Source organism: Cannabis sativa, chromosome 9 (genome assembly GCF_029168945.1).
Source record: "Cannabis sativa cultivar Pink pepper isolate KNU-18-1 chromosome 9, ASM2916894v1, whole genome shotgun sequence".
Lineage (NCBI taxonomy): Eukaryota > Viridiplantae > Streptophyta > Magnoliopsida > Rosales > Cannabaceae > Cannabis > Cannabis sativa.
In genome coordinates, this window is record NC_083609.1 from 31,985,422 (window position 1) to 31,998,867 (window position 13,446).

The window sequence follows — 13,446 nt, forward strand, 5'->3', positions numbered from 1 at the left end:
ATATAGAGCGCTCTATATGACTGAGAGTGCAATTCCAAGTTCTAAGTGTGGATTCAATAAGGAATTAATAAGTTAGGGAATTTACTTGGTAAATTCGGTTCGGCTTACTGGAAGCTCGGTTATATAGGCCCATGGTCCCCATACTAGTTGAGACCATACTGCTTGTAAGACTCAGTTAATTGATTTTAATTAATCAATTATAATTCTAAAGTTAGACTATGTCTAGTTTATGAATTTTCACTAAGCAAGGGCAAAATTGTGAAGAAAAGAGATTCTAGGTTTTATTTGTTAATTAAGAGACTTTATATGTCTAATTAATAAATATATTAAATGAAAATATTATTTAATAATTAATTTTTAGTTATTAAATAAGAATTGGCATTTAAATGGTTGAATTGGAAAATTGGCATTTTTGAGAAAATGAGATGCAGAAATGATAAAACAGCAAAATTGCATAAGTGAGGCCCAATATCCAAAGCCCATGGCCGGCCACACTTAATGGCTTTGATCATTTATTTTTTCATTATTTTAATGCCAAATAATTCTAACCTAAACCTAGATGGTTACCTATAAATAGATAGTGATGGCTCACATTCACACTTAACTTTGTCAGATGAAAGTTGAGCCTCCTATTCTATACTATAGCCGCCACCCTCTTCTTCTCTTTTCTTCTCTTCATTTTCGAACCTTGAGTGAATGAGTGAGTGCCCACACACATCAAGTGGTATCTCAATCATACCGTGGAAGATTGTGAAGAATCCAATCAACAAGAAAGCGAATCAGCATCAAAGGAAGGAGAGAAAGAGATTCAGGTTCAGATCTTGGTGATGCTCTGCTACAGAAAGGAATCAAGGGCTAGAGATCTGAACGGAAGGAGTCATTATATTCCGCTGCAACCAATGTAAGGTTTTCTTAAACCCTTATGTGTTTATTTCATTGTTTTAGAATTCATAATAGGATTTTAATGAAACATACATGGTAGTAAATCTAGATCCTAGTAAAATATTTCCACAAGAAGTGCCCTATTGAAATGCTGTTGGATCTGTTATGTATTTGATGGTGTGAACTAGACCTGATCTAGCACACACTATGAGTATCCTAAGCAAATATATGGCAAACCCTAGGAAAGAGCATTGGCAAGTAATGAAATGGGCTATGAGGTACATAGCAGGCACTACTAAGGTAGGATTGGTGTATAGAAGACTTAATTCTAAGCTCTTAATTGATGAATATAGTGATGTTGATATATGCTGGTGACAGAGACAGTAGAAGGTCAACTACAGCATACTATTTTACAATAGGAGGTTACTGCATAAGTTGGAAAGTTCAACTCCAACCAGTTGTTGCATTGTCAACAACTGAATCAGAGTATATTGCTGTTACAGAAGCAATAAAGGAAGCATTGTGGCTTCAAGGTCTCCTAGAAGAAATTACTAAGGTTAAGCAGGTTCCCACAGTCTAATCAGATAGTCAAAGCTGTATATACTTGTGTAAAAACCCAGTTTTTCACGACAGAACTAAACATATTGAGATCAAGTATCACTTTATCAAGGATAAAGTGACCCAAGAGCTAGTTTCAGTTTAGAAGATACCTACAGAAGAAAACCCAGTAGACATGGGAACCAAAATTGTCACCCTTCACAAATTCAAACTTTGCATGAATTTGTTAGGGGTAGACACAGGATGATAACCTAAAGGAGACTTGAGCTAGGACCCTCAGAGAAGAACTAACTATTACAGATTAACTTATATGAGGAATCAGGTGGAATTTGTTGGGTTAATTCCCCGTATAAGTCAACCTGTAACAGTTAATAAGGTCAAAACAGTTAGTTAAAATACTCACTAACCTATCCATATGCAATCCAACATCAAGACAGTTGTTAGTTATTCCTAACTAACTTCTTCAACTATTACAACACCTATAAATAGAAGGACTAAAATCAGAGAACACTTACAGCTTCATATTTTTTCTTCAGAAATCCAGAGAAACAAGATGAAAGGTCCAGATCTAGAAAGAGAGAGTTCCTCTCGTGTGTAGACAGAAAGAAACCAGAAAGAAAATTAGAGAGAAAGAGAGAAAGTGACTGTTCGATCCTGAGAGAAGAAAAGAAAGAGAAAGTTTGAGAGAGAGAGAGAGAGAGAGAGAGAGATTGTACATACCTGGTTTGCAGAATTGTGAGTTACCAAGAAACGCATGTGTATTAGAGCTCAGAAACTGATGTAATTACTGATCTTGATAATGGATTGTGGCTATTCTTCTCGTAAGCAGCTCACTGTTCAGACAAACAAACAATTGGTAAAATCAAATCAATGATAAGAGAAATAAAGTGTCATTTTGTATGCTCATTTTTCAGTAAAAGAAAAGGTCAAAAGTGACCTTGAATATTAATGTGTGTGTGTGAGTTTGTGTAGGATAAATCAGTAAATTTCCTACAATTTATTTTTCATAAGTATTCTATATTAAGATTTTATTTAATAATTCTTTTCTTCTATTTTAAGATGACACTTTTTGTTTATTTTTTACTAAATAATGTTTTCAATTCATAATCGTTGATTGACTCTTATAGTGAATTTCGTCCATTATTTTGATTGGGCTCGTGATTAGGCTTGCATTGACTAATTTGAGTCTTGGATGTGCACGTTCCCTCTTCTGAAAACACGGATAACACCAACCTAACCAAATGTTGGAAATTATTTTACTAGGATCTTAGATCTACTCACAAGTATATTGATTAACATCCTAAATATGAACTTCTAAAACGATTATGAAATAAACACATATAAAGTATGAGAAACCTTACATTGGGTGCAGTGGAATATTATGTCTCCTTCCGTTCAGATCTCTAACCCTTGTATCCTTTCTGTCGCAGAGTATTATCAAGATCTGAACCTGGATCTCTTTCTCTCCTTCTTTAGTGCTGAAACTCCTTCTTGTTGAATATCTTTCTTCACGATCTTCCTCATTATGATTGAGGTATCACTTGTTGTGTGTGGGCACTACTCTATCACTAAGAGGTTCGAAATTCAAGAGAGAAGAAGAGAGTATAGGTGGCGGCTAGGTTAGAGAGAGAAGGCTCAGGTTTTCTCTGAAGGAAATCAGAAGTAAAAGTGTAATTTTCCTGAAGCCTTCACTATCTATTTATAGCATTCCACTAGGGTTAGGCTTGAATTATTTGGCATTAAAATAATGAAAATATCAGATGAAAAACCCTATAAAAGTGCCCGGCCATGGCTATGTGGATTTGGGCCTCACTTTTTGTAATTTTACAGTTTTATCATTTCTACATCTCATTTTCTCAAAAACCCCAATTTTCAAATTCAACCATTTAAATGCCAATTCAAACTATTTAATAACTATAAATAATTATTAAATAATATTGCCATTTATCATATTTATTAATTGAACCATACAAAGTATCATAATTAACAAATATGCCCTAAAAACTCTTTCTTTACAATTTCGCCCTTACTTAGTGAAAAATTCACAAATAGACATAGTCTAATTTGAGAATTATAATTGATTAATCAAAACCATTTAAATGAGTCTTACAAGTAATATTATCTCAACTAGTGGGGGGACCATGGGTCTATATCACCGAGCTTCCAATAAGCAGATCAAGAATTTATAACCTAAATTCACTGACTTAGTAATTCTTCGTTGAATCCACGCATAGAACTTAGAATTGCACTCTCAGTATATAGAATGCTCTATATGTTCCACCATATAGACACATCATTAGTTATCCATTGTTATAATCCTAATTTGATCAATGATCCTTTATATGAATGATCTACACTGTAAAGGGATTAGATTACCGTTACACCCTACAATGTATTTTATCCTTAAAACACTTAACCCCGTATAAATGATATTTCAGCTTATGTGAAATGAGTACTCCACCATTTATTATCGTTTGGTCAAGCTCGAAGGAGATCATCTTTTACTTACTATTCGCCAGATAGAAGCTATAGATTCCATGTTTATGTTAGCGCTCCCACTCAATTGCACTACCGTGTTCCCAAAATGTACGTATCACCCTGACCCAAAAGTAGGCTTAACTAACAAATCAAAAGAACACGAATAACACTCTTGAGATTGAGCCTGATCATAACAGGATTAAGATCATTTGATCTAGCATCAACTAGGCGATATTGACTTGAATAGATATTACAGTAAGTTTAATAAATCTAAGTCAAAGTTCAATGTCGGTCCCTTTCGATGCATACTCCATGCACCCAACCTGAGCTTTACTTTAACCAATGCTCTGGAAAGAACATATCATTTCTCCAAAAGCAAGTAAACTCTGTTGTAGATTATCATATCAATAAAACCCTATGTCTGATAAATCTAGGAATCTTTATTCACATAGTCATGTTTACTTTCCAATGTGTTGACAACACAATAAACATGATCAAGTATGTGAAAAGGGTTTCAGATGAATTTATAAATCAAATAGACAAGCAATTGATAAGATGAACCAAAACATACACAAATGAATGAAATATACTTCTGTTTCTTTATTGATATTGAATAAAATGGATTACATTGAAATGGAGTTTTATTTAGGGCATAAACCCAACAAACTCCCACTTGCACTAATATAAAACTAATCAGTACATATCAATTAATCCTAAATTCTGATGGTGCTTTTCAAATGCAGTCACGACCAAGACTTTGGTGAATGGATCAGCTAACTTGTCTTCTGTGTCCACTTTCTCAACTAGTACATCCCCTCTTGCCACATATTCTCTGATGATGTGATACTTCCTTTCTATGTGTTTGCTTCTCTTGTGGCTTCGAGGTTCCTTACTATTGGCTATTGCTCCATTATTATCACAAAGTAGGACTAGAGGCTTTTCCATTCCAGGCACGACACCGATACTGGTGAAGAACTTTCTTAGCCAGACAAGCTCTTTAGCAGCTTCTGCTGCAGCTATGTATTCTGCTTCCATCGTCGAGTCCGATATCGCGGTTCGTTTAGAACTTCTCCAAACCACTGCTCCACCCCCAAGAGTAAACACCATCCCAGATGTAGATTTCCTATCTTCATGACATGCCTGGAAATCTAAATCAGTATAGCCTATGGGATTTAAAGCACCACCCTTGTAGACTAATACAAGATTCCTTGTACTCTTTAAGTATTTCAGAATATACTTAACTGCATTCCAATGTTCCTGTCCTGGATTAGACTGATACCTGCTCACGATTCCAATTGCATAGCAGATGTCAGGTCTAGTGCATAACATTGCATACATTAGACTTCCAACTGCAGAAGCATAGGGAACTTTCGCCATGTCCTCTATCTCTTGAGGATCAGTAGGAGACTATTCTTTAGATAGACGAATACCATATCTAGAAGGCATGTTCGCCCCATTGGTGTTGTTCATGGAGAATCTCTCTAAAACTTTGTCAATATAGGTTGTTTAAGAGAGAGCAAGAGATCTGTTCTTCCAGTTTCTGATAATCTGAATACCAAGAACATAGGTTGCCTCACCCAAATCTTTCATATCGAATTGAGTGTTAAGCCATTCCTTGATGCGAGTCATTTTCTTGATATTGTTTTCAATAATCAAAATGTCGTCAACATAAAGGACCAGGAATACTACTACTTGGTCTTCCTTGAGTTGGTAAACACAAGGTTCGTCTTCATTCTGAAGAAAGCCGTAGGTCTTGATGATTTCATCAAACCTTTTATTCCATGAGCGAGAAGCTTGCTTAAGTCCATAGATAGACTTATTTAATTTGCAAATTTTCTTTTCCTGCCCCGGAAGAACATAGCCTTCTGGTTGCTCCATATAGATGGTTTCTTCAAGTACCCCATTAAGGAAGGTAGTCTTGACATCCATTTGCCAGATTTCATAATCGAAAGCAGCAGCTATGGAGAGAAGAATTCGGATGGATTTGATCATGGCAACAGGACTAAAAGTTTCCTCATAGTCCACACCTTCTCTTTGGGTATAACCCTTGGCTACAAGTATAGCTTTAAAAGTTTCGACTTCGCCTCTAGCTCCTCTTTTCTTCTTGTAAACCCACTTACATCTGATTGGATGATAGTCATCAGGTGCGTCTACATATTCCCAGACTTTGTTCTTTTTCATGGAATCCATTTCTGAATCCATGCCGGCTGACCATCGTTTCCGTTGCGGACTAGCCATTGCCTGTTTATAGGTCAATGGGTCGTCATCAATACCGTCACCAACGACCATATTAATTTCACCATCCAAGCCATAACGAGCTGGTTTTGTTGAAACCCTCCCACAACGACGAGGAGCGGTGATCTTCTAAACAGGAACTTTAGCAATAGTTTTTTCAGTTGGTTCAACTGAGGGAGTGGGATTCTCCTCTTCTCGAGTTGAAGAGGACGAAACATTGGAAGGACTTATATCTGAAAGCATTTCCTCCAACACTACTTTACTTTGTGATTTGAAATTCTTAATATAGTCATCTTCCAGGAAAGTGGCATTTGTGGAAACAAACACTTTATCATCCTTGCGACTATAAAATAGTCCACCCCAAGTCTCTTTAGAATTTTCGACAAACATGCAAACTTCAGTTCGTGACTCAAGTTTGCTGTCTTTCTTTCTTAAGACATGAGTAGGGCACCCCCAGATTCTGTAATGGCGTAAACTAGGTGTACGACCATTTCATAGTTCTAAAGGTGTCTTAGGGATTGATTTAGATGGAACAACGTTTAGAATGTCGGTTGCCATCTGAATTGCATATCCCCAGAAGGACGTAGGTAGAGTTGAATAACTAAGCATGGACCTAACCATTTCCAAAAGCGTGCGATTCCGTCTTTCTGCAACTCCATTTTGCTGTGGAGTGCTAGGGGCGGTTAATTGGGATTCAATTCCAAGTTCAATTAAATGATCTTTAAACTGCATATCCATATATTCTCCACCCCTATCAATTCGCAAGATTTTTAATGTTTTACCTAATTGGTTTTGAGCCAATGCGTGAAATTCCTGAAACTTTTCAAATGTTTCAGATTTCTTATGCATAAGGTAAATATGTCCATATCTAGAGTAATCGTCAATGAAAGTGACAAAGTACTCATAACCACCTCGGGCTTTTACATTCAAAGGTCCGCAAACATCTGAATGCACTAACCCTAGGGGTTGTTTGGCATGCTCTCCCTTTGCAGAGAAAGAACGTTTGGTCATCTTTCCTTCTAGGCAAGACTCGCAAACAAGTAATTCACCTAAGACGACATTTTTCAATGGACCGTCTTTGGTTAGCCTATTTAGTCTGTCATAGCCTATGTGACCCAAACGTAAATGCCATAGATATGTTTCATTATCATCATCGATCTTTTGCTTTTTGTGGTTTCTAGGTTTAGCTACTTTAAAAAGTTCGTTATGTAGGGCAAATGGTGTTTCTGGTCTAAGAACATAAAGCCCCTGTTCCATGGATGCAACACAAATATGAATGTCATTTCGAGAAATGGTGGAACCAGAACTCGAAAAATCTAATTTGTATTGTTGCAATTGTAAGCATGAAACAGAAACCAAGTTTCTACTGAAATTTGGAATGTATAAGACATTGTCTAATTCCAAAATTCTGTTTTGAAACTTGAGTTTGGCTTTTCCTCTAGCTCTAACCGAAACCATTTCGCCATTACCAACCTTAAGTTTCAACTCTCCGGATTTCAAATAATTCCAATTCTTAAGCAATTACAATGAACAACTTACATGGTTTGTAGACCCAGAATCAAGAATCCAAATGGATTTATCATTCTCTAAAACACATGATTCGAAGACTAAAGCATCACTGCTTATTCGTTTGTGAATTGTTGTTCTTGCTGGTTCATATTGTTGTGAAGTATAACTTGAGGAAGTGGAATCACTTTCTCTTATCTTCTCAACTAAGCTTGAAGTAGTAGGATTTATGGAGTTATGAACTATTTGCTCTTCAGAGTGAACAATTCCCAGCTTACCTGCTTTCTGCAATTTTATGTTCATCAGGAGCATATGGGAAGTATTACTCTGACAAGGAGTTTATAACTTCAAGTTCATTTGCTAAGATATTAACTAGGAGTGGAAAGGGATGAGGGTTATTGGCACTACAATACATCAATAAAACAGAAGTAAGGTTTTGGTTCAAATTCATACACACGTTCAGAAAATAACAAATAATCACATATGTTATAAAAATACTAAATCTAACATAGTTTATTTTCCAAGGTTTCCAACATAATGAAATACAGTGTCCCGGTAGGCGAGAGTCAAAGATAACATTAGTTGAATAGAGTAGTCAGCTCATCTAAAATAAAACCATTTTAGCAACCTTTTATTCGATCAAAATGAGAATCCAACGTTGTCCCGGTAGGCGAGAGTCAAGGTTATTCTCATTTTATGAGCTTCCACCATTGTTTCATATTTTATGAGTTTATCTCTAAGTAGTCACCGTAGGGGAGAGTCTAATAGAGACGAAAACTAATAAAACACTTATCAAATGAGATCTTACGGTGTTAAAAGTTTTCAACGAATAACCATCCATAGGGGGACGAAGTCTAGCGTCTCGAGGTTATATTGAAAAAATTTAACTTTTGTAAGACCAACAATGGAGATCGAATATCTTTTGGTTAAAGCTCATTATTTTAAAAAAAATATATATGTATTTTATTTAATCATCAGTTCCATATTTTAATAATGAAAAATTACAAATTAAAGTTGGTTTAAATAAAAAATCAACTTTAATTAAATTTCAATTATTATTTAAATTCGAAAAATAAATTCGAAAATAATGGAACAAATTTGAAAATATCTTGTTTAAGTTATTTAGAAGAATCTAAAAAATTAACTTAAATATTTTTCAAATAAGATTTAATTAAAAAACAAAATTAAGTTGTAACCACTTAATTTGAAAAATATTCCATTTTAAGTTATTATTTGAAAAAATATCAACTTAAAAAATATCTTAAGAATCTTAATAACCAATTCCTAAAATTCCTCAACTTAATTTTGAAATTTGAAATTCAAAAGATATTCTGATTTAAGTTGATTAGTTAGAGATAACTAATTTTCAACTTAAATAGGAATATTTAATGAAAAATTTAAATTAAGCTTCAGAAAGAATCTAGTTGGTTATAATTCTATATTTAATTAAATACGAGAAAATACATATAGTTTAGCTTAGAATATAATTCATTAAACTATGTTTTTCTTAAATTAATTCCAAAATAAATGAAATTAATTATGTTGCTAATCAATTTTATTAGGTTAAACTAATTAAATTAACCTAGTACAGTTATCCAAATAAGGCAAATGGGCCTTCACAATTGGGGTAGTTCATGTGAGGGGGGGCTGGGTTCAGTATGTCGTACCTACTACTATGGCTCCCAATTCTCACACAAGGCCCAAAAGAGAGGAATTTAACCTTAAAATGAATAACTGTTATTAATTGAATAGGCCCAAAAACTAAATGGGCCTAAATAAAATCTATCAAAAACTATGATATTTTATTTAGCAACAACAACCTATATGCATCTATAAAAAAATTAAACATATAGGCTCACACAGGCACACATTTGGATGGATCCTATCATGTTGCTAGGTCATACACAGATGAAAGAAGATTGTAAAATTTACCTGTTACAAATTATTTACTTGACCTATCGTCAATTGAACCATGGGTTAAAATCAGATCATTGGATCTGTCAACAAGTTAACCATGGCAATTTAGATCAAGCAATAATAGGTTTTATAAAACTTACAAACAAGCTAAAACACATACTCCTGCAACAAGATGAATTGGATAGTTGGATGTAGGAATTATTTAATTTTAAATAATTACTTTCGAAAATATTTAAATAATAAAAAAATATTTTGGTTTAAAAAAAATAATAATAAAAAACAATTTAAAATTAAACCTACAATTTTTGAAAAATTAGGTTTCAACTAACCTAAATATCATTTCAAAAATAATTGCTAACTACCTTTTAAATTTTTAAAGTTCCTTTTAAATTTTTAAAGTTATTTTATAAATTAAATATAAAATAAAAAAATATTTTTTGTAGATTTTATAATTTAATTTAAATAACAAAATTTAAAAAATTAGCAAAATATCTTACTTCTATTTAAAATTACATGATTATAGTAATCTTATTTTAAATTTAAATAAGGTCAAATATTTTAAAAAAAAATTAATTTTAAAATATTTAATATCTGACCTTTAAATTTAAAAAATAAGATAAAATAATCAAATTTAAAAATAAGATATAAAATCAAGCAAAAAGATAGATATTTACTTGTTTTCAAATTCAAGTTACACTAATATCTAAAATTAAATTTAAAAAAATTCAAATTAATTTATTTCTGATATTAGATTTGAAAATTGAAAAGTAAAAAGAAAAATACAAAACTACACAAAAAATCGGAAGTTAATTCCATGAAATAGCATGAAAAATCGAAGAAAAACGAAAAAATTGCAAGTGGTACAGGCGTGACCGACGTCCCTCGGCGCAGGAGGCTGCACGCAGCCTCATCCGCGCGCGCATGGGACGATTTCAGACAGCCAATCTTGTCTGACCGAGGTAGCTCGGTCGAGCTGGATGTCTGCGCGCGTGTTGTCGAGGGTATCACCCTCATCCGCGCGCGTGAATGGTTGCACGACCCTGATATTTTTCCAATCTTCAAAAAATCATAACTAATTCAAATTAAATCGAAATTGAGTTCTGTAAAAAAGTAAATTGCTTAAGTTTTTCCATACTATCCAATAAAAATAATTCCAGAAATAGATATTCAATTTGTTTTCACAAAAATTCAACAAACATCAATCAATCATCAAACAACACTCAAAACAACATGATACCATCCAAAACACAAACAAATCGTTTTAAGTCAAAATTTCTTGCCAGTAAATCAATTACCATGGCTCTGAGGCCAGTTGTTGGAAACTATTTTACCAGGATCTTAGATCTACTCACAAGTATGTTGATTAACATCCTAAATATGAACTTCTAAAACGATTATGAAATAAAAACATATAAAGTATGAGAAACCTTACATTGGGTGCAGCAGAATATTATGTCTCCTTCCGTTCTAATCTCTAACCCTTGTATCCTTTCTGTCGCAGAGTATTATCAAGATCTGAATCTGGATCTCTTTCTCTCCTTCTTTAGTGCTGAAACTCCTTCTTGTTGAATATCTTTCTTCACGATCTTCCTCACTATGATTGAGGTATCACTTGCTGTGTGTGGACACTACTCTATCACTAAGAGGTTCGAAATTCAAGAGAGAAGAAGAGAGTATAGGTGGCGGCTAGGTTAGAGAGAGAAGGCTCAGGTTTTCTCTGAAGGAAATCAGAAGTAAAAGTGTAATTATCCTGAAGCCTTCACTATCTATTTATAGCATTCCACTAGGGTTAGGTTTGAATTATTTGGCATTAAAATAATGAAAATATGAGATGAAAAACCCTATAAAAGTGCCCGGCCATGGCTATGTGGATTTGGGCCTCACTTTTTGCAATTTTACAGTTTTATCATTTCTGCATCTCATTTTCTCAAAAATGGCAATTTTCAAATTCAACCATTTAAAGGCCAATTCTAACTATTTAATAACTATAAATAATTATTAAATAATATTGTCATTTATCATATTTATTAATTGAACCATACAAAGTATCATAATTAACAAATATGCCCTAAAAACTCTTTCTTTACCATTTCGCCCTTACTTAGTGTAAAATTCACAAATAGACATAGTCTAATTTGAGAATTATAATTGATAAATAAAAACCAATTAAATGAGTCTTACAAGTAATATTATCTCAACTAGTGGGGTGACCATGGGTCTATATAACCGAGCTTTCAATAAGCAGATCAAGAATTTATAACCTAAATTCACTGACTTATTAATTCTTCGTTGAATCCACGCATAGAAGTTAGAATTGCACTCTCAGTATATAGAATGCTCTATATGTTCCACCATATAGACACATCATTAGTTATCCATTGTTACAATCCTAATTTGATCAATGATCCTCTATATGCACTGTAAAGGGATTAGATTACCGTTACACCCTACAATGTATTTTATCCTTAAAACACTTAACCCCGTATAAATGATATTTCAGCTTATGTGAAATGAGTACTCCACCATTTATTTTTCGTTTGGTCAAGCTCGAAGGAGATCATCTTTTACTTACTATTCGCCAGATAGAAGCTATAGATTCCATGTTTATGTTAGCGCTCCCACTCAATTGCACTACCGTGTTCCCAAAATGTACGTATCACCCTGACCCAAAAGTAGGCTTAACTAACAAATCAAAAGAACACGAATAATACTCTTGAGATTGAGCCTGATCATAACAGGATTAAGATCATTTGATCTAGCATCAACTAGGCGATATTGACTTGAATAGATATTACGGTAAGTTTAATAAATCTAAGTCAAAGTTCAATATCGGTCCCTTCCGATGCATACTCTATGCACCCAACCTGAGCTTTACTTTAACCAATGCTCTGGAAAGAACATATCATTTCTCCAAATGCAAGTAAACTCTGTTGTAGATTATCATATCAGTAAAACCCTATGTCTGATAAATCTAGGAATCTTTATTCACATAGTCATGTTTACTTTCCAATGTGTTGACAACACAATAAACAGGATCAAGTATGTGAAAAGGGTTTCAGATGAATTTATAAATCAAATAGACAAGGAATTGATAAGATGAACCAAAACATACACAAATGAATGAAAAATACTTCTGTTTCTTTATTGATGTTGAATAAAATGGATTACATTGAAATGGAGTTTTATTTAGGGCATAAAACCCAACACCAAAAACATCCAAAACATACCACATAACATTGAGTCAGGATGGCCAAACAGACTCACAAAACGCCATTTGACCCCATCACAGGAGTAACCAAGACATCAATATGGTTTATCCCAAACCCAAGTAAATCCACTCTAGCATTAGAGGATCAAAAGGGATACATCCCTCCACCACGTCCAACCCGCTCAACAACCAGCTTGCCAACAAAACCAAACTTGACCTGAAGAGAATTAAGATGATGACGTAGCTAAGAGTCTCTAAAAGGAAAAGTAAATTTGGACGATGATCTTTTATAAGAGTGCTTAATTCCTAGAATTTTCTTTCTTTATGCACTCCACAAACATTCCAAGCCAACACATTCATAATGATCGGCAGTCCTGCTTTTCATATGTATATCACCGATCAATCAAGGGTCTTACCGTCACCAACATTCTTTCCATCTACAGATAACAAATTAGACCTTATCATAGTACACACCTTTATCTCCCAAAGATCATTTCGTGGATGTTCCGATACGCTAATTAAAGAACAAGAGCTTTTATCATACGACACCTCAATCTTTGACAAATTTTTTACAGTCCAACATTTACGAATCTTGCCTACCTAAAGACGACCCTTTAATTGTGTTAACCACATTACCAGATTGTCAACCCAACTAATTCAAG